The sequence below is a fragment of the Lemur catta genome, chromosome 3 (assembly GCF_020740605.2).
Source record: "Lemur catta isolate mLemCat1 chromosome 3, mLemCat1.pri, whole genome shotgun sequence".
NCBI lineage: Eukaryota > Metazoa > Chordata > Mammalia > Primates > Lemuridae > Lemur > Lemur catta.
Genome location: NC_059130.1, coordinates 64,734,570 through 64,756,993, shown reverse-complemented (window position 1 = coordinate 64,756,993; position 22,424 = coordinate 64,734,570).

Here is a 22,424-nt window from a genome sequence, read left to right as displayed (position 1 = left end):
TCATTATGAAGAAACTGAGCTTATTGATGTTAAATAATTTGCCCTTATCAAGTAGTAGCCTGTGATTTAAACTTAGGATGCATAACTCCAAAGGCCATGTTCTTAACACTCTGGGCTATATTTTATGGAGTAAATACTTTAATTATGTTTGCATACAGTTGGATACAACTTGAAAAGCCTATTAAGTATTACTTTAGAACTTTAAATTTGAAATATAAAAAAATGTTCATTTTTATGATATAAACATCAGAGATTACAATTAAAAAATAATATTTTCACAGCTCAGTATTAGGGCTTCCTTAAGGAAAAGATGGAGGCGGTGGTGAGCTGAGTTTTAACAAATTTGTTTATTTGTACTTTTAAAAAGTGAATGGATTTAAAAGGGAGAGGATTTGAGAAATGTTGGCATGGAAAGACATCATAAAATTTAAAATATTTGCTTTAAGTATTTCTCTTCTGGTTGTCTCTCAATAGAAAATGACAGAAAATGTGAAAAGAGTTATATACCTGAAATGTTCATTTCAATGTTATTTTAAAAAGTGAGCAATTGAAATCGACATAGTTATCCAACTATTCAAAAATGATTAATTAAAATGAAATTAACCCACTGAAATGAATACCAACTATTTAGTCATTTAAAATGATAGTCCTAAAGATACTGGCAAAATAGGTAATACTTAATACATGAAATTATTTGGGATAAAGCAGACATAAAACTACCTAGATTAAGATTTTCACTGGGAGTTGAGTCCAGTCTCACCCTCTTGCAGTGGTCTCTACACCTAATACCATGGTCCCCCTTAAATAAAGTCTGCCTGATCATCTTTATAGAGACAGATTTTAACTATATAAAAATAAAAATAGAATAAATGGAGAAAATGGTAGCAGTTGTTTTGTTGGTATATGGGCATTTATATATTTTTGTTATATCTTCTAGTTATTTATAAAGCAATCAAATTACTTTAATTTTTAAAAATCATTTACATAAAAAGCACACACTGAGTCATAGATAATACAGAGCAATAATCTCCAAAATTGCTTAGCAATTAGTTACTTTTCCATCAGGTTACCCTTTCTCATTTTACATACGACTAGACAGTGATTATCATATTTTAATATATTTGTTTATGTATCTAGTTCATTTGCCAGCCTCTTGGCTAATTAAGAACCGGGATTGTGTCTTATCCTTCTTTGTATACCCAGTGCTTAGCACTGTGCCCTACATTTAGTAAGATTTCAATGTACTTTGTTTAATAAATGGATGAGTCAGTCTATCTTAATACCATTTGTTTCTCTAGTGTGATATAAGGGCTTGGTGATAAAAATTAAGTTTTATTTGCAGTAGGAAATTAATTTTACTGAATATTTTACCTTCAACAAAATAATGGATTCAGGCAATGATATTCAGCAGTGAAAAACACAAGAAAAGGCAAGAAAAGCTGACCTTATTTGTCTCCTGAGAGAAGTATACAACATCTTCAATGAAGCATTCTTGCCTAAATTTGAACCTGAAATAAAACAAGTCCCAAGATTCAACTAGTAAAAATATAACAGATAGAAGAACATTAAACAACATCATAGAGATTCAAGCATCAAAGTCCAGAACATAAGAACTCTAGGGGAGAAATGACCCAGTTTTGTCAACAAATAAATTACAAAATCAAAAAAAAAAAAAAAAAAAAGAAAAAGGAAGCAAGAGGAAGTTACAGATTAAAAAAGACCTGAGAGACAAATCAATCCAATGCAGACCGGAGGTGGTTTAAATCCTTAATCAAGCAAACAAACAAATAAACAAACAATATGAAAAAGGGATATTTAAGCTCTGTTTTTTTGATAACATTAAAGATTCATTGCTAATTTTAACTATGAAACTCATAGGCTTTTTTTGGTGTGTTCTTATGTTTTAGAGTTGGGTACAGGCACATTTATGGAAGATATGAAGTTTGGGTTGGTGGGAGAAGAAGGAGGGATACAAACGAAACAAGATTAATCATGATTCCATAATTGTTGAAGTAGGGTAATGGGTATGTGGGGATTTATTACACTGTACAGTTATGTGTTTGAAATTTTTTATAATAAAAATTTTAAAAAATAAAATTCAAAATAATTCAAAACAACATAAAATAAAAAACCCTAGAAACTTTGGCTTAGTAAGGAGTCACTGATCAGTCCAATGGATTGCTTCCTAATAACGTGGCTAATAAAATACTTCATTGTCCATGATAGATTAACACATTTCCATCTGATAACTTCAATTTTTTTTCAATGATTCAGTAGTCCTAAGAAGAATACAGAATATTTAAAGGTAAACGTATGCAAATGAAGAACTGTTAAAGAACCACTAGTCTTAACATCATAAATTCTTTTTCTTGAGAGAGAATTATCATTCTGATTTCTTTGGTATTTCAATTATTTGTTGCTCATTTGCCTCTCTTAGGAACTCAACTTTATTCAAAAGAGTACCCAAAGTTTTCCTGCAGCAAAATCATGTCTGGAGTACAATGTAGAGTTAATTAGGTATGCCAAAGAGAACACAGAGATTAACATAAAGTACAGTTAACCATGTCTACCATAGACTGTGTTTTCTTATCATTTATGAAGAAATGATTATGTAGTAAATTCATGTTCCAACTTTACTATAATTTATAAAGAGCCACTATGTAAAAGATATTAATTAATAGCCTCTGTGATGGTTTATTTAAGTATCAACTGGCTGGGCCACAGTACTCAGATATATGGTCAAAGATTATTCTGGATGATTTTGTGAGGGAGTTTTTGATGAGATTGACATTTAAATCTGTGGACTTTGAGTAAAGCAGATTGACCTCCGTAATATGGGTGAACCTCAGCTAATCAGTTGAAGGCCTAAATAGAACAAAAGACCACCAAGTAAGAAGAGACTCTGCAAGAGACAGGCTTTGGACTTGAACCACAACACTGGCTCTTTTCTGGGACTCCAGTTTGCCAGCCCACCCTGCATATTTTAGACTTGCCAGGCTCCATAGTCTTGTGAGCCAATTCCTTAAAATAAATCACTTTATACATACATATGCACACACACACACACACAGATCCTATTGGTTCTGTTTCTCTGGACAATCCTGACTAATATGGCCTCAGACAAAATTTCAAATGTAAAGAAGTTTCAGTTTAGGATTAAACATGGAATGCTTATTCACAATAGGAATCAGTGAGGTACTATTAGTGGTAGTCTGTAGCAGCTATATATTAGGCAGTTCCTACCTTCCCTTAAAATAGTCTTACTTCTCAAACTTGTTTGAAATATTATAGTTTTCTTTGATTATTATTTAATAAATATATTTTCTATTTTTGTTCAGTTGATTTTTTGGATTATCTTCTTTTTAAGGGACTCCCAATTTTGTCTAAGTATGAATTGTTAAATACTTACATTTTTATTTACTCTTAAGATGTAATACAATATTAAATATTATAGCAGCTAAAACAGTGATAGCTCACAAAATATATAATTTTAATGGATTACATTTTTGGAGTCAATTTATTTAAAGAATATAAGGGCAGTTTTCATCAATTTGGGCTGCTATAACAAAATAGCATACACTGAGTAGCTTAAATAACAAAGATTTATTTCTCATAGATCTGGAACCTAGGGATTCCAAGTTCAAAGTGCTAAGAGATTGGCTGGCAGTGAGGGCTCTTTTTTTGGTTTGTAAATTGTCTTCTTGTTATGTCCTCAAGTGGCCCTTTTTTGCTTGGACATACACACACACACACACACACACACACACACACACAGGGTTCTCCTGTTTTTCTTCTTCTTACTTTTTTTACTTCTTCTTCTTTTCTTCTTCTTTCTTCTTCTTATTTTTTTTAATTAAGGCTGCAATCTATAATTTTGGTGATACCACAAACATTCAGTTGCAAAAGCAGATAAAAATTTTAGGCAACCAAGAGATCAGTAGCCCAACTTTTATCTATCTATGTCTATCTATCTATCTATCTATCTGTGTATGTATACACATGTATATACACTCTACATCACTTTATATTAATACTACATATACTGTGGGGGAGAAGGAAAACTTCCCCTTCACCCTTGTAAATGTGGCTGAAAGATTAACTCACAACAAGGCAGGTTAATAAGAGAAAAAGATTACAGATTTATTTACTGTGTTCACAGAGAGAATCACAGAGTAATTACCCAATTTCTTGGTGGGGTCCAGAAGTTTGTATACCCTCATTTTAGAGGGGAGGAAAGATGAGGAATATAGGCAATTCTGTTGAGTGGCAATAAATGGTTATTAGGGAGGATGAATAGATACTTGGGAGAATGAATGGATGGAGAAAACAGATTGACTTGTAAATGATTTTCTTTGGGAATTAAATTAATCTGAGAGACAGGTATTATCTTTAATATGGGTTGGGCCAGGTCTGGTTGCATTCTTGATATTCTTTCCTGCAATATATCCAGACAACAGGGAGGAGAAGGAAAGGCAATTGTTGTTTTTGATGGGTGTGTCCAGTTTTACACAGCTAGAGGGAAATCTCCTTCCAAGGTCTGTTGATCTATAAGGGCCTTTAATATAAAATACTCTTTATACCAAGGAGTCATATTTTGGGGTGATATTTTCTGAGCTCCTTCAACTGTTTTCCCATATCTTCCAATTAAACTTACCACTCTGATTTCAATTTCTCTAATTTTGGGGGATTTTCTTTCATTGATTATAATTAGTTATAAATTTAAAAGTTATTTTTTATATTGTACCAAGCATTTGACATTGTTTGGTTAAAAGTTGGTTTTGATGATATATAGTCTGTTATTTTATTTGTTCTTTCTTTCAACGACACTATATTAAGCACTAACTATGTACCAGGCATTCTGATAGGTATAGAGAGTTAGCCTAAATGGAAGATGAATTGTTAGTGAATGATATACGTTGTACTGAAATCTGAACAGGAATGCATAGACACACTTGAAATCTTGAATCAAAAAATAATTCTATCCACTTCTAGGAAAACAAAATAAAAAAATATATAGCATTTACTTTGGAAAATCACAGAACAGATACGTGATTAGGATGAATTTTGGAAAGTGGAGATAAAAGGGAGAACATTTCAGTTGAATAAATGGTAGAAACAGTGGTATTTGAATTTAAAAAAAAAAAAGAAAGAAGAATTCTTGCCATGGGCCATGGATTGTAAATACTTAATTGCTCCAATGGCTACTGAATGAAGAATGTAAAAGAGAAGAGCATAAAATAATATTAAAATAACAAGTTAATGAGGAGAAAGCTAACAATGGGTCTAAGAAACTTGAGTTTTATTAGTAAGAGACAGTGAGGTGAGTGGATAGTGAAATTTGACATTATTTGAAAGAAAATTACATGATGAATGCTCTTCTAAATTTGGACAGAATTTTTAGAAAATGAAAGGTGGGTGGAGAGATGATGTCAGAAAAATAGTACACTAATAATATCATTCTAGAAGTATCTAATAACCAAAGTATTATTATTGCTTGAAAGCAATTGGTTCAGACAATGTTTTGTCAGGAAAACAGACACCTTTCTAGATGTTTCCTTTTCTTTCTGAGGAGTTAAGTACAGAGGAATAGAAGCTATTAAAACTGCTGAAATAGTTACAAAAGTGAAAACCACAGAAAACACTTGTAATATTCAGAAAATCAGATAATACAATAATCAGAAAGAACTGTCACCAATTATCTCAGCAACCTGTAAAACTGAAGGGGATTATTCACTGAAAGAAATTAGAAAATCTCTTGCAAAACTGCAGGAAGGCATTTGCCGCAGCCTTTCTGCCTATGTGCTGTTGTCAGGACAAAACAGATTTTCATTCTCTTCTGCCTTCTAGATATCACTCAAGTGCCTTTCACTGGCGAACCTCAAATGGAACCCTGTTGGCAAGGGAGCCTGAGAAATGTAAACTGTTGGTTTCCAGCCTCTGAGAGACATGAGGGACCATAGGAGAGAACAAAAGTTATTGAGAGGCCAACAGAAAATTCATCATACTGTTACAAATTTACTGCACAGCTCTCAATATTTTTCTCAGGATACAAAGTATTTTAAAAAGTATCACGAAATGCTTGAAGTGTTTACTGATAATTTTAATCATTTTGGTGCAGAAACCACTAAGCAAAAGGTTTAGAAAAGCACTCCTATCCGAAAGCACCTGCTTTTTAAAAATCCAAGAGATACCAATGAGGAACATTAAGCATGGGGAACTGTTTGTTTGTTTTGACACAGGGTCTCAATCTGTTGCCCAGGCTGGAGTGCAGTGGTGTGATCATAGCTCAGTGCAACCTCAAACTCCTGGGATCAAGGGATCCTCCTGCCTCAGTGTCCTGAGTAACAGGGACTATAGGCATGTACCACCACACTTGGGTAATTTTTCTTATTCTTTGTAGAGACTGGGATCTCACTATGTTGCTCAGGCTGGTCTTGAACTCCTGGCCTCAAGTGATCTTTCTGCCTTGGCCTCCCAAAGTGCTAGGATTACAGGCATGATTATCCATATTTTTGTTCTATTTGTGAGTATTCATCACAGTTTAGACACCATATTATAGGATATGAATAGAAAGCATTTTGGAGATGAGATTCTGTCAGATCACTCTAAGTAATAATTCAGTTTTATCAGTGTGAGAACTACTCCAACATGTTAAGTAAAACATGTAGGAAATATAGGATTCCAGAAATCTACTAGAGAGTATTTATTCACTAACACACCAAAATATACACAACTTACTCCCTAACTGGTATTCAAATGGAAAAGCCACCTAGATATCAATCTAAGTGCTCCTCATAAAGCAAAATTATTAAATATTTGCTTTTAATAGCTAAGCTCATACTGTTTTTTTTAAATCCACCAGCAGTCCATCTTCATTCAGTCTGTCCTGTTATCAGAAGTCTATTGTAAGGTTAAAAAAACTACAAATCATAAATACACAAGACCTTGAGAGAAAATGTATTTAATAGTTTTTCTAGTTAATTCAGAATTTTGAGCAACCATGCTTTGAGGCAGATACTAAAAGAAATATATATTTCAATTATGTTTTTAATTGCAAACACAATGCAATTTCCAAACTAATTATTGTGTAATGACTTTCATTTTATACTATTTGTCATATCATTTTTTAACATTGGAAAGAAGATTCATTAAGTAACAGTTTCAGTTGAAAAGGAATTTGAATATTAACTGGACATCTATGAATGTTAAAATCAGAAAAGCTTTTTTCATTTTACCATATTTTCCAAATATCTGTTTAAATTTGTTACATGGCTGGATTACAAAATCAAGTAGATATCCCATACCTAAACTGTAATCCATTTGGTTCATCTCTTTATGTGTTGATTTTTATGTAGAGAAAATCAGATGAAGAATAATTGAGAGAATGAAAAAAGAAAAATAAATAATAAATCAATAATAGTAAGTTCGAGTACCAGAGACCATATTTCTATAACATCGCTTGATCTTTCTCTGTCTCTTCAACAATTCCTATAATCTAAAGTAAGTGCAAAATGATAATATTCATTTCATTATCTGTCTGAGAACATGACCCCAATTTTATAACAGCATCCAAATTTGCAATCCATAACACTTTTTTGATACAAGCCAAACATTTCTCTTTATAGGTTAATGCAAGTAGCCCACTCATACAAAGGGAGCTTTGCAAGTCCTCAAAGAAACCCATTAAAGAAGTTCAGGGATATTACACAGCAGCTTTTGTCAAACACTGAATTTCCACTGGCACTGTTTACCTGAAAATAGTTTTTAAAATGTCTTATGCAGCCCCAGAGACTTTTGAACATACTAATAAATGAGGTAAATAATGGTTAGAATGTTTTAACTAAATAAATACCTGAGAATTACTCTTTACTCATTGGCAAGATTCCACAACTGTGCAAAATAAAGCCAAATTTCCCATCAATCCCTAAGTCTACCTTGGTTTTCTCAGAGTTTTCATTAAAATGAATGTTCTTAAAATTTAAACATTGCAGCTCTCACCTCTAAGGTTTGCAGAAATGATTCTTTATTTATGAGAGATCAAAAAAGGTTATACAACACCAGTCATCTTGTCACAAGGGCTTTTGAAGTTTAGTTATATTTTTATGCTCCTGTTTCTGTTCTTAAAAATACTAACTTTCCAATAGCATGTAGAGAATATTGCAGAGGATATTTCTTAGAATTATTTTTCTTTAGAAAAGGATAATGCTCTCATCATACCTACTTTCCTTCATGAAGACAAACTGAAATTATATATTTTAAGATCATACTTAAATCTGAGAAATGAGAGAAAACATAGATTCATCTACATATTTAAAATTTTCAACGTTTTAATATTTTACCTTTCACAGGTGGTATAGTGATAAGAACAGTCATTCCTTATATTAATATGTGTGAAAGAAAAACTAAAGAAACTATATTAAATATCCTCAGAATGAATTGGTATCTCCATCTTCATCATCACCATCAACACAACTTGAGGAGAATAAGAGAAAGAAAGAAATAATTTCAATGAACTCTTGGGCAGAATTCAATGTGCTTGATATCTCTGGTCAGTTAAAACTCTTCTTTCACTTGTTGAAACTGTCAAAAGCAGTCCACAGTCAGTATTGACCGCAGCTATGAGTTAAGCATCTTAGTTAAAGTCCTGGGGAATTCTAGTTTACTTTATAGAAGTATGATACTGTGATAATTCTTTTTTACTTGTTCTTGTATAAATAACAGATGTCTTGCCAAGTTGTTACCAGTACCTGAAAGATCCTAGAGGCATAGGCAAAAGTTAATAACTACTGAAAATCAATCCAGTTCACATTTCTGAATACATGGAAAAAACAGGCTGATTGCTTGCCTAGGTTTAAAAGCCTACAGTGGTTAGAAGCCAGAGGCAAAAGGTACAAGCCTTCTCTTCAGAATATTTTCAAAGATTTTACATTTTATTTCCTTGAAGGTCAAGAGTGGCTCCAAAAATTAATTATTTCTTAAAATTACCAACTTTAATTGATATCCTCTTTCATTCAAAGAGTACAAGGAAAGAGGAAGCAATATCAAAATCACTTACCTCTTATCTTTCTTTGAGCTTAGTGCCAGAGAGTGTTTGATATTTTTGAGGAAATGGTGCAGTAGCAAATAGAAATAAAGATGAAACAAATGTTTTTGATTAAGGTCTTAAAAAACACTTGTAAAACAAACATAAAAATCCAGGTCTTAAAAATTTTTAGAAAAGTATCCAAGTGTTGTATTAAGAAGAGGTGGTTATGTCCTTGTAGTTGACATAAGAACTATGGTCAGATCTTAAAGACACATTTCATTTTTATATAATTTCTTTTCACATTGGATTTATCAACATGCAGCCATAAAGTAATACATTTTCGATACATATATAGAGGATTCATGTTTTCCATACTATTTTTGCCTTACCTCAGATACAGTTTTATATATCAGCAGTGTTGGTAATTCTGTGTTGTCTGATTGAGTCTCTGAGAATTCCAAATCTCTAAAAATCTTTCTTTGCAATATGAAACCATGTGAGTTGCTAATGTCTTGGATTATTGGCCATAAACTCAATGTCTAGAGGAGTCAGGGAGGGAATCATGATCAATCAGAGCAGCGGTCTCCCTCTTTTTGACATCAGGGACTGGTACAGTTTTTCCACAGATGGGGGTGGGCTGCTGGGGGCGGGGGCTCCACCTCAGATCCTCAGGCGTTAGATTCTTATGGGGAGCGTGCAGCCTGGATCCCTCCCAGGCAGGGGTTTGTGCTCCTGTGAGGATCTGCAGTGATGCGAGCAAATGCGGAGCGGCTGTGGGTGCAGGTGGGGTTCGCTCGCTGGCCCCACCGCTGGCCTCCTGCTGTGCGTCCCCTTCCTGCCACTGGTCCACTGCATGGAATTAGAGTATATGTTCTGCACTGGTTGTCAGTTTGCTGCCTCTCAGCTTTAAATTTACTGTTTTTTTTTTTTTTTTTTTTTCTTTGCTTTGGATTCTGAAGCTGGTCCCCATTTACGTTTCTCCTTTGCCAACTGGCACAAGGGTAAACTTCTCAGAGGGAGCGAAGGCGGGACACTGCAGGAGGAAAAGGCGGCTCTCTCAGGTTCCGATGTGGTTTTCTCCTTCTTGGTCCTGCAATGTGTAGCAGCCAGTAGTATGCAGGATGCTCCGTGGCACTTATCCTCCACGAGGTTTTTTTCTGGAACCCCAGTGGGTGGTTTTCCACTGAGTCTTGCCACCCAACAGACAGTTTTCTGTTTCCAGTCCTGTCCTTGGCACTTCAGTCAACTTCTTTCCTGTGCATTAAGCCATAACCACACCCTCTCCCTGAGAAATCTAGCCCTGGGGCTGAGGGTGACAGTGCTCTCTTCCAAAGTTGTTTCTTCCCTGGGTGCCCTGCCTTAGCCTCAGGAGAGAGGCTGCTGCCTATAGATGCTACTCCTGTATCCTTCAGGGTTCTCTTCACTCCTTAGCAGTTAATCTCTGGTTATTAGCTAACAATTCTTTTATATTAAATTTTCCCTGTACAAATTACTAGCATGGTTTTCTCTCTCCTGACCCAACCCTGAATGATTTATTGTCCCATTAGCTCTAGCTCTAACTATTACGTTAGATCTTCATATTTTTCAAAGAATCTGGGATTTTTTTTAAAAAAATCTTTTAATTTCACAAATTGCTATTTGATTTAAAATTTAGAAATCATCATGTGGACAAAATATCCTGTAAATCTGACAGTTTTCTAATCCTGCCACAGATAAACAGGAAGACAGGTGAATGTAGAGTCATGGGGCAGGGAAGTTTTTAGTAGGGGTGAAGAGGACAGAGAACCCACCAGAAGAATGGCCCATTAAGTCAGAGAGATTGGGAAGGTGTGGCTAGTGTCAGGCTTTTTAAAATTGTTTTAGGAGAAAGTTAAGAGAGAAAGACAATTTTTCTCCCCCACACACAAAAATTGCCACTTAAAATGTTGTCAGGAAGGAGCTCCACATAATGTATGTACACACACAAACACACACACATTATTAAATCATATAGGTCATTAAAGTTAAGTCATTTAAGGTTTGAACTACCTGTGGAAATGGAAATTATTTTCCAATTCAATTTAACATGAGAAGAATATTGAGCCTGCCTAGTTTTTAAAGTGTAAATTGGCACTTTTTTGTAGCTAAGAGTTTTAAAAGATTGGAAAGTTCTAGAAGAAGAAAAAAGTACAAGCAATTTAAAAAATACATATATTATTTTTGAACTACCTCAAATAAATGTTATGTGATTTTGTTACTTTACAGTGATCTCATTATATATTCAGGAACACAAGCCAGTTTCAAGGGTTGGTTCTATTTTTAGAACTCTCTTCCTTCACATTAAATAACGAGAACAAAAGGGACAGCCAGGTGAATAGTGTCTGCTAATCTAGATACTGTCCACTCAACCTTGGCATAATGGTTAACTAAAGAAGCCTGAATATTTGAACAGTTTAGCATACAGAAGCGTGGGGTCAGTACATCTTTATTTTTCATCTAGGCAGCTGGGCAGAAAATTAGCCAAATAAACTCCATCTGTCTCTATTTTTTCTCATTAGGTTTTTGAGAAAACATAATGTTTTTGCAAAATATATATGCTCTTTTGGCTTTTTCAAAGTGTATAAATTATCCTAATGCAAAGGTATGATGAAAAATAGTGTTTGCTATGTCAGGAGGTTTGTGTATTTTCTCCTAATGCTACATTTGCATTGATATCTCCCATATATAAAAAAAAATGCTGTTAAGAAAAATGTTACTTTTCATAATACAATATGAACAGCACCAACAGTAATTTGTAAAATAATTAAAATGTATAATATAATAAACATATCTGGGAGGTACTATGCATGAGACATATAACCATGCAAAAGATAAAATCCCTACCTTCAAAGAGCTCTCTACTTACTGGTATTGACAAACACATATCTGACAAATTTTAATTTTTATCAAATTGTGGTAGGTATTATAAGAGAAGAATAAGCAAATTGGTAGGCACCTGGGTAACAAAGTTAATTAATTCTTCCCAAGAATACAAAGGAGGTAAACCATGCTGTGAAAAATGGATAGGTTATCCCAATGTGTAGAACATGGCAAAGTTACCCATCCAAAGGAAATTGCCTGAGAAAAATATAAAGTGTTTGGAGATAGCCAATGATGCAGTTGGGCTAGAACATGAGATATTTGGAAAAAATAACCATTAGGGGAAAAAGTGAAGAGATTCATGCCTTGCTAAGGAGTTTAGATTTCATTATGTGTGAAACGGTATTGCCAAAAAGGTTTTCAAGCTTCAGAGTAGTTATATATTCTTATTTGTGTTTTAAAAGAATAATGCTTACTATATAAGGAGAGTATTTAGAGATAGAATGCACTAGCTCCTGCGAGCTCAGTGAATAGGCTCTTGGAATAACTGAGGGCATTTGACAATCAGTGCCTGAATGGCAGAAGGAGTGCTGAGGATGAAGCATAGGACAAATTCCAAAGACATTTCAAAGGTAAACTTGAGAGGACTTGGTTGATTAGATTTAATGGGGCAGGAGAGGTCAGAGTCAAAGATGACCGAAGATTTCTAGCCTGTGTGACTGGGAGGAGAGTGGCCCCATTACTGGAGCAAGGGAACACAGAGGAGCAGCAACTTTAGGGCGGGGGTGGGAAGATAATGAGTCCAATTTGGAACATCTTAGGTTTTGAATGTCTGTGGGCCAGGCATGCTTCATATTTTCTAAAACTAAAAGGGCTTTGGGGGCAATCATCTAAAATAATTGTAATATTAAAATATAATTTATAAATGTCACTCTGATGTAAAAATATTTAGCAATGCACATCATTAGCGCAAACCATGCTATTTCCAAGAGGCCTATGTATACACATTAGGTCTAAGGTGTAAAAGTCTATCCATTAGAGAATGTGGCCCAGACAATTACATTGGATTTGACCTACCTCCTTGTGCATTTTGAAGACATAAATTAAAGAAAGAAAATATTTTTTTCTCTTATTTTTCTAAGAAATGTTTTGGATACCTCTTATATACAGATAATTGGATTCTGTAAAGTACGAATTAGACTATAAGGTATTGAGTAGAGATTCAGGTGGCTTTAACTAATGGAACTAGAGTGAACTATATATTACTTTTAGTGAAGACTTCTTATTCTTTTAAAATGTCTAAAATCAAACAAAAGTGTTCAGTAATTCCTTCCATTAAATTACTATATTAAACCTTCTAATTATAACAGCTAAATATTTGGAATGGAATGTAGGACAGAGCAAATAATAGGATTAATACTAAATTCCAAATCTATTTTATATAGTACTATTCAATTTGATTAAATCAAGAATACTTTAACAATTAGTAGAGGACATATAAGATGTTACTATGCAAACAGTCCATAAGGCATTCTAGTAGGCTACTGAAACTTTGGGAAAGAGTAGGCATTGGCTGTTAGTATCTTAAAGTCTGTTACCTCACATTTTCAATATTCAACCAATTTATAAAAATATGAATCATCTAATCAATCTGATTGATCAGTACTTTCAACTGTCTTTATTAAAACTTTTGATTCAAATAGAATTCTTGGAGAGCAGCATGCACCAGCATTGCAGTTACATGCACTCATTATGGTTTTGACATAATTCCTCAGGTTTACTCAATATTGACTTCTAGGGCTTACATCTCATCTTTTAGAATAATCACCCTATCCCAAGTGATTATTTTGTTCATCACTTATCTCAGGATATATAATCTATAGGAATCTAAAACTTGAATATAAATTGGCTATGTATAGCAACTTTTCTTTACTTCACAAATCCAGGAATTCTTTCCTAATACTGCATCAGGATTTTCACACATATTTTGTATGACAAATATCAATGTATATTTCTTATGTGTCACCACAGTTCATAAAGATTTCACATATTTTCCACATTTAGTATCTTCAATGGTCCCAAAGGGTTGAGAAGTATCATTCAAACACATTTACAGAAGAGGAAATAGTATCAATGATTTTCTTAACTTCACATAAATCACAAATGATAGAAATAACACTAGAATTCAGAACTTCAAATTCTTTTTCTTTATCAAAAATATATGTCATAGACTTGTAGAATCAGTAGAGTCCCTGAGTGGCAGAATAGCAAGGAATGCTGGTAACAGAGAAAGCTTTCTCACAGGAGATTTGTTGTTTGTCCTTGATATTGTTTGTTGAACATTCTCATTCTCTCCCTCTCTCTCTGTAAACTTAAGACAAAGATTCCTAGTCCATTGGCTAAAAGGTGCATATTTTAGTGCATAGGTGCACTAAAATAATACTATTTATATTTTTTCTGTAAGTAAGAACAATTTATCTGTGTAGATTAAGTCTTGTTTACATTCAATTTTTACACTCGTCAAAAAAGAGTCTTGAACTTTTGAAAAGCAATTTCTGTCAGCCTAGAAAATATGGCTAGATGTTAGCAATTCTACATAGGAGTGCAGGCGAATAACTACTTCTGATTTGTGCTCCAGCGGGTGTACAGGAGTACCACAGGACAAAGAGCAGGACCTGGAAAAATGCAAAGAAACAGAGGCTCCAATGGACGACCCAAGCAAGCTCCATTTTGAGTGAACTACAGTCCTGGGAATTTAAGTGGGCAGAATCATCTCTTTATTCCTTTTTGTTCTGTTTTTCTCTGTGTTCTCATTTTTATTGCAAAACTAATGAGGAAAAAAACAAAACAGAAGAAATATTTTCCCTCCTCAGTAGTGTTCAGTGCAAATAGTCAAAGCTTACCGGATATAATATTGCAGCTTAATTAAAAGGCTTTTAAGGCAAACCTTAAAATTCCCCGTGAAAGATAGTGACATTGGCTCTGGGCAGAGCCTATGCTCTTAGAAAGCTTTTATCCTGAAATAGATATGCTTCTATAAAATGAATAGAGTGGTGGTTATTACTCTTTCTTTGTTGACAGATTGAGAATCTCCCCTAGGTAAAAACAGACAAGACACTTAGTGCCCCACCTCTGGGGCTGTTACTACAGAATTTCACAGGCCTTCCTTAATCTGTTTTTATCCTTTATTTTTGTTGGTTAACAGAACATGTGAAAACATAGGTGAGACCATATAGCTTGTATTTCTAATCTATGTTCAAACCTTACCTCCTTTCCTTTCTAGTTGTAAAATGTGAGCTACTTGTTTAACCTCTCTCAGCATCAGTTTATTCATCTCTAAAATGACAGAAGTACGTCCTCCTCATAGGGGTATGGTGATTATTCCATTAGAAAATGAATGTAAAGTCTTCATTGCTCTACAGTACTTTAGATGTTGTTATTGTTAAGATTATATTCACTTTATTAATATCAATCATTGTTATCCTGTGACATATTGGGGATCCAGCATCTAGGCTAATGATGACTCTTCACTTAGATTGCAGCTAAGGACCATTGCCACTGATTAGTCATGCCTGTGTGCTGCTACATGTCCCTGTGATTCTACCTCAGGTCCTAGAGGATGCCAACTATGACACAAATTGCCAAGAAATCAACAAGAGTTCTTTTAAATTCATTGGTACAAAGGGCTCCATGAGAAGGGCCAGTCATTTGTACTTTGATCCACTCTTTCCTAAGTCAACTCAAGAATTATGGTAAGTGCAAAGACTGAAAAAAAAATCTATTTATATTTATTTTGTTATTATGTCCACCATCCCTAAGCCATCAAATAAAGACAGAGAAGAAAGTTGTCTGCAAATCAATATGACAGGTAGAGGTGTGGTCAGTCCTCCAGTTCCTGCTGGGTCTGGACAGTACATTCTCTGCTCTTTGAGGACAGTCGAGCCAAGGGAAATAGAGGAAATTCTGCACTTAGCATTAGACTATACAATGGGCTTTCTCTGGATCATTGCAGGGGAAAGGGCAGGTATTGAATTTATAGAACCCTTGCAATTAGTTGCAAAGCTAAATTCACAACACCAGCGAGCATATTACAATCCTTACCTGATCCCTGTATCCCCAGATGTAGTTGAGGTTGAGTAACCTGGCTGTCATGTTAGTACATTGTACAAGGGAAAATATTCTAAGAAACAATATCAGTGAAAGCAAAATATGGATTTTTATAATAGACAGTTCAACACTTTTCTCATCAAATTTATAAAAATAACCGTACACATACGTATGCCTTCCCTTCTTTCTCTCCTTCCTTCCTTACTTTGTTTTCCCTCTTACTTTCATTTAAAGATAGAGAGGAGGAGGTAAAGCCTATGCCACAGGATCCAGGTGGGAAACTGAATTCAGGCCCTAGATATAGAACTGTCCGAGCACAGCATGGGCTGGCTTTCAGCCCCGCCACCCCCATTGGCTAGCAGTTGCTGAGCAAGGCTGAACCTACACAACTGTACTTAGAGCTCCTGTTAATAGGAAAGAAATTTTGGGGGCTCAGAACTGGAGTTATTAGACAGGAGCAGAATTACATGACTAATAAAACTGGGGAAATATTAAAAACTGACTAGACATTTTCCCATGTGGTTCTACTGGATGATCTTTTGTCAGTTTAGCCAAGAACAAGAGCAAAATGGGCAATCACAAAGTTTCCTGGTAAGGTTCAGATGGGGGTGAGATTAAGTTGAAAAAGAATTTATGCAATAGCAGGAAGCCATCCAATGGGGACTGGTAAAATTACTGTATGGGGGTCAAGAGCTACCATAATAATGTGAGCTCATGTCAGCTCCAAATTCTTTGTATTATAGACACTGATGTAAGCCTGCCAATCTTTTCCAAAGTGCATACTGTTGGCAGTAAAGAGAAATGAGAGCACAGCTGATTCATCAAAAATCTTGTATAATTATAACATAATTCAATTAAATAAATATAAGCTATCATAGACAGTTTTAAAAAGATGCAAATCTTAATTCTTGATCTTCATGGTCTTGTGCTTTAAACAACCCAGAATATATGGTCCCTTGTGGCATTTCAGTTCTGTATTTCAGGAGTTTATAATGCAATGCAATGGTCTTATGATTAAATGATCTATTGTGCTTTTATGACGTATAAACCAAATTAGAACTAATCATGGGTCAACAAATAAACTCATTTATGCCTATTGTATTTTGTTCACTGTGGGGACAATTCCTGACACATATAATAGACACTCTATAAAATATTTTTAATAAATGAATAAATTTCATAAAACAATTTTATTTAGTTCATTTGATCCTGTACAGCATGTATTATAAACCTGCTTTACACATATGGAAACATAGACTATAAAGTTTAGAAAGGTTTATTTACCATTTCACAAAATTCTGTTAAGTGATACTTGGGTCTCAAACATGAAGATAAAACATGGATTCCAAGTCTCTGGGCTTTTTAATGTATACTTACTCTTGTTCATAACACTAGGCTGTTAATTTGTAACGTTCTAATCATCTCCAAACTAAAAGTTGCTTCCTAAGACATAGATTCGTAGATGTTAAGTGGTTATGGCTCAGTATTCATGTATCAAAGATGAAGTAACAGAAAATAAATATTTGAGTACCAGGTTATAAATCTAAATATTTGAGTATAGGTTGTTCGTACCAGAGCTTGAATCTTTTCCTCCCATATTGTATTACCTTCTGAGTAATATGAGACTATGTTTTGATGATTATAAGTAAAAAAGAAATTCAGGTTTTTAGAACCTTATCCAGACATGGCTTTGTTAACTATGGTGGGATGGGTTGATTATTTCAACATTTCATATTTTCAAAAGTTCCCATCCTTTCCACTGTTCCACCCTGCCATCCTGGGAGTGTCACACTCCCTCACAGCTATAGGATGGCTGCAGCATAACCACATGTCACATTAATGTCACAAGAGTGACCACTGACAGAAAGACTGTCCGTTATTGTGTGTCTTTTTCAAAGAATAAAAAAATTTTCCCCTAAAGACCCTGAGCAGACTTTTTTTTTTTTTTTTTTTTTGAGACAGAGTCTCACTCTGTTGCCTAGGCTAGAGTGCTGTGGTGTGAGCCTAGCTCACAGCAACCTCAAACTCTTGGGCTCAAGCGATCCTCCTGCCTCAGCCTCCCAAGTAGCTGGGACTACAGGGCATGCGCCACCATGCCCAGATAAATTTTTCTATATATTTTTAGTTGTCCAGCTAATTTCTTTCTATTTTTAGTAGAGACAGGGTCTCATTCTTGCTCAAGCTGGTCTTGAACTCCTGAGCTCAAATGATCTGCCCGCCTCGGCTTCCCAGAGTGCTAGGATCACAGGCATGAGCCACCGCGCCCAGCCCAGACTTCTTTTAATAGCTTTTTTCCAGAATTATGTCCTCTAAATCAATCAATGGCAAGGAGAATGGGATTATCATGGTTGACTAACATAATCAGTGTTTATTCTGGAGGAAAGCTAAATAAGATATTAATAATATTGGCTGCTTGCCCTAGCACTGTCCCTTAGCACAAAGTGTTAGCACTCAGTAAATGTAAAATCCCTATTAGTGAAGAAACATTCATGTTCTTTGGAATTATGAAGGTAACTACCAAAAGAAATAAAATTGGGCCTTATAAAATATGGTTTCCTCTGTGAACTGTGACTGGGGTAAAAGAGGAAAGGGAGAAAACAATTTCTTTGAAATTTTTATTCAATTGTACTGTTGAAATTGTTTTACTATGTCTATTACTAATTGTATCACTTTGAAGCCATTATCCTATTACATTTAAGTATTAGTGTAAATATCAGAACCCATTTATTAAACTCGGATATGACATTTAGTAAGCACCTTTATGAGCTAAGCATAAACAGAGACTCATAACTTCTCAAATGGGCCTCTTCTAGTACTATAGTTACCATAAAGCATGGTTCTCTAATAAACATCTACTAATATTAGTGGAGAAAATTGCAGTATATAATTTTATCACACTGTTGTAACCCTATTTGTTTTTTGTTTTTACTTTTTATTTACACAGATTTATATGGTACATGTATATTTTTGTGACATTCATAGATTGTGTGGTTGTAAAGTGAGGGCCTTTGGGGTATCCATCACCTCAATAACATACACTGTACCCATTAGCTGATTTCTCATCATCTGCCATCCAACTCCCACCCACTCACCCTTCCGAGCCTCCATCATTTACCATTCCATTCTCTACATCCATGTGAACATATTATTTAGTACTTACTTATGAGTGAGATCATGTGATATTAGACTTTCTGTGCCTGGTTTGTTTCACGTAATATAATTACCTCTAATTTCATTTCATGCCAGGTAATACAATATAGGGGAAAAGATTCAAACTCTGGTGCTAACAACCTATACACAACTGCATTCATTTTTTATGGCTGAATAGTGTAAATTATGTAAATATACCACATTTTCTTTATGCATTCATTCATTGATGGAGACTTAAGTTGATTCCATGTCTTTGTTACCTTGAACACTGCTGCAATAAACAAAGTGCAGGTATGTTTTTGATATATTGATTTCTTTTCCTTTGGGATCCCAGTAGTGAAACTGGGTCTTGCTCTTGCTCAGGCTGGTCTCAAACTCCTGAGCTCAACATTCCTCCCAACTTATCCTCCGAGAGTGCTAGGATTACAGGTGTGAGCCATGGTGCCCAACCTCACTGTGGTTTTAATTTGCATTTCTCTGATGATTAGTGATGTTGAGAAATTTTTCATATACCGTTGACCATTTGTATGTCTTTTTTTGAAAAGTGTCTGTTCATGTCCTTTGCCCACTTTTAATGGGATTATTTGGTATTTTTTGTTGAGTTGTTGAATTCCTTGCATATTCTGGATATTAGTCCCCTGTTGGATGAATAGTTTGCAAATATTTTCCCCCATTCTCCAGGTTGTGTGTTCACTCTGTTAATTATTTTTTTTGCTGTACAGAAGCTTTTCAGTTTAATTAAGTCCTATTTCTCTATTTTTGTTTTTGTTGCTCGGGCTTTTGAGGTCTTAGTTATAAATTTTTTATGTAGACCAATGTCCAGAAGGGATTTTTCTTAGGTTTTCTTCTAGCATTTTTATAGTTTCAGGTCTTATGTTTAAATCTTTAATTCATCTTGAGTTGATCTTTTGTATATGGTAAGAGATATGGGTCCAATTTCATTCTTGTGCATATGGCAATCCAATTTTCCCTGCACCAGTTTTTGAAGAGGGTGTCCTTTCCCCAATGTATGTTTCTGTCGGCTTTGTCAAAGATCCATTGGCTAATATAAGTGGCTTTATTTCTGTATCCCTGCTTTTTAAAAAATTGACTACAAATTTTATGAAATAATCCATAGGCATAAGTAAGGTGAAAAACTCAACTTTTTCTATGTATTTGTCAATTTTGTCTTCTTTTTGGTGGCAAAATAAATGATATGATTTGTTAAAACAATAAAATAATCTCCACTTTTATCTCTCCAGTAATAGAAATATTATTAAAAGCTCATTAAACATATTTTTCTCACTTTACACATGTATAAACTGTCTAACTTCATCTATTTTAGTGTAACACAGTGTTAAACAGTACTAGCTTTGATATCAGATAGAACTGTGTTCACATTCTGATACTCTTGGCTTTTCACTCAGTTTTTGAATGGCTTCGAGTCCAGGGCTAAATTCTCTAAGCCTTACTCTCCACATTTTTATGAAAGGATTCTAAGGATCCTTTTTTAAATTGGGTTGCTGTGAGGATAAAATGGGATAATGCTATAAATAATTTAGTGTTGAGCTTGACACATATTGAGCACTTACTAAATATTTACTGTTATGTTTAGTGTAGGTGTCCTATTGAGTAACTGAGATCTACAGTGGCTGTTTTTAGCTGTATTTTAGAATGCATATATTCATAGGAACAAAGTTCCAATGGTAGCTAATTTCTTGGGGGTAGTCCTCAAACACCAATTACACTAAGAATGTACAAGATCACATTGGTGCCATATATATTAGTTCTTGGTTTGCTGCCTCATTTGAGGGAAAAAGCTGCCTCATTTAGAGGAAAGAAGGAGGAAAGGGAGAATAGGAAGAGGAGGAGGATGGGGAAAATGGTAAAAAAATTTCTGTTACTTTTTAGGCAAATTGTTAATTCTGGAGAATAGTTTGACGTAGGTAAAACTTTCTTTGACATTCTTATACATTGCTTTTCATGAAGCCTCACAGAGTAAGTTTTTCCAGTCTGACACATGGAGATTCTCTAAAAGAAAGATTTTTCATGGTGATTCCATAGCAGTAATAGAAATATCAGGGGATAATGAAATAGTGAAATAAAAAGAATTGTTTATTGTTTTCTTACACTTAATTCTAGCATGAGTATTGCTTTTATTTGAGATGGCTTTAAATTGGGGACTTCCTGTATCTAAATTTATAAAATTGTGTGCATAGTGTGTATATATGCCTCCTATTTGCAAAGTATTTCAAGGCAATTGAAAGAAAAATATCCTGAAGCTTTTTTTCTTATCAATATAGGATATAATATTGCTACCTAGAATATGCTTAAATGGAGAATATGTATTCACTTCGATAGGTATTCAGGAATTCTTATAAAAATTTCATGTAGGAGTTTTTCCTCTATTAATCTGCTGGCACACAAAGAAAATAGCATGTAACTTACAAATTCAATGAGAAGAAGAATCCATGCAAAATAAGAATAGAAATAGCAGACCTTCATTGTACCCTTTACATCCTGGGCTAAACACTTTGCTGACTGACATGTTGTCTGGAAAGTGAATTTCTGCGTATTGAACACTCTTATTCTATTTTCTAGACTAAATGTTCATTTTGCCAGGGGTGAATAAAAGCCATAAAGAAACATCAATTCCTTTGCTTGCCCCAGATTTGCTTCCTGATTTCCCTCCTCTTCTTCTAGAAATGGAGATCCTGGGGTGTTGTCCTGCGAGAAGACCGAGGCTATTCTCAGGGAAACTTCTATGAGAGCCTCCAGCCTAATTAGGATGGAGATTATTTCTTGTTCTGGTCCCAGCTGCTTCTTCCTGACCCTTAACCCAGTCCTTGTCTTTTGTCTTTCCAGACATGAAGAATGACTTTTGTCCTTTCCCTGAAGTGTACCATCCTTTAGTCCATATATTGATGGGACAAGGTGGGGGTGGCATGGAATAATACTCATTCTGCTGAGATTTATCTAGAAACTGTTCATTTTGGGGTAAAAAGGGGAGAAGGAGATATTCTCCTGGTGGTTATCTAAGCTTGGAATTTCTCTGTTCCCTCTGAAGACCATTCATTTGGCCCTAGGAAACATTCCACAAATGCAGAGTTTGGGAAATGCATGCCTGAAACCATACTCTTGATTTATAAATCCCATAACACAAAATGCTGCACACAGGTCATGAAGCAAAAATCCTATATGGAAACATAAAATACTTTAGCTTTATTTATTTAAAGAATTAACCTTTCTCTCACGGACAGCTGGAATTTCTATCAGTTCTACTTAACTAAGGTATTTTATATGTAATTGCCACATTGCCCCACTC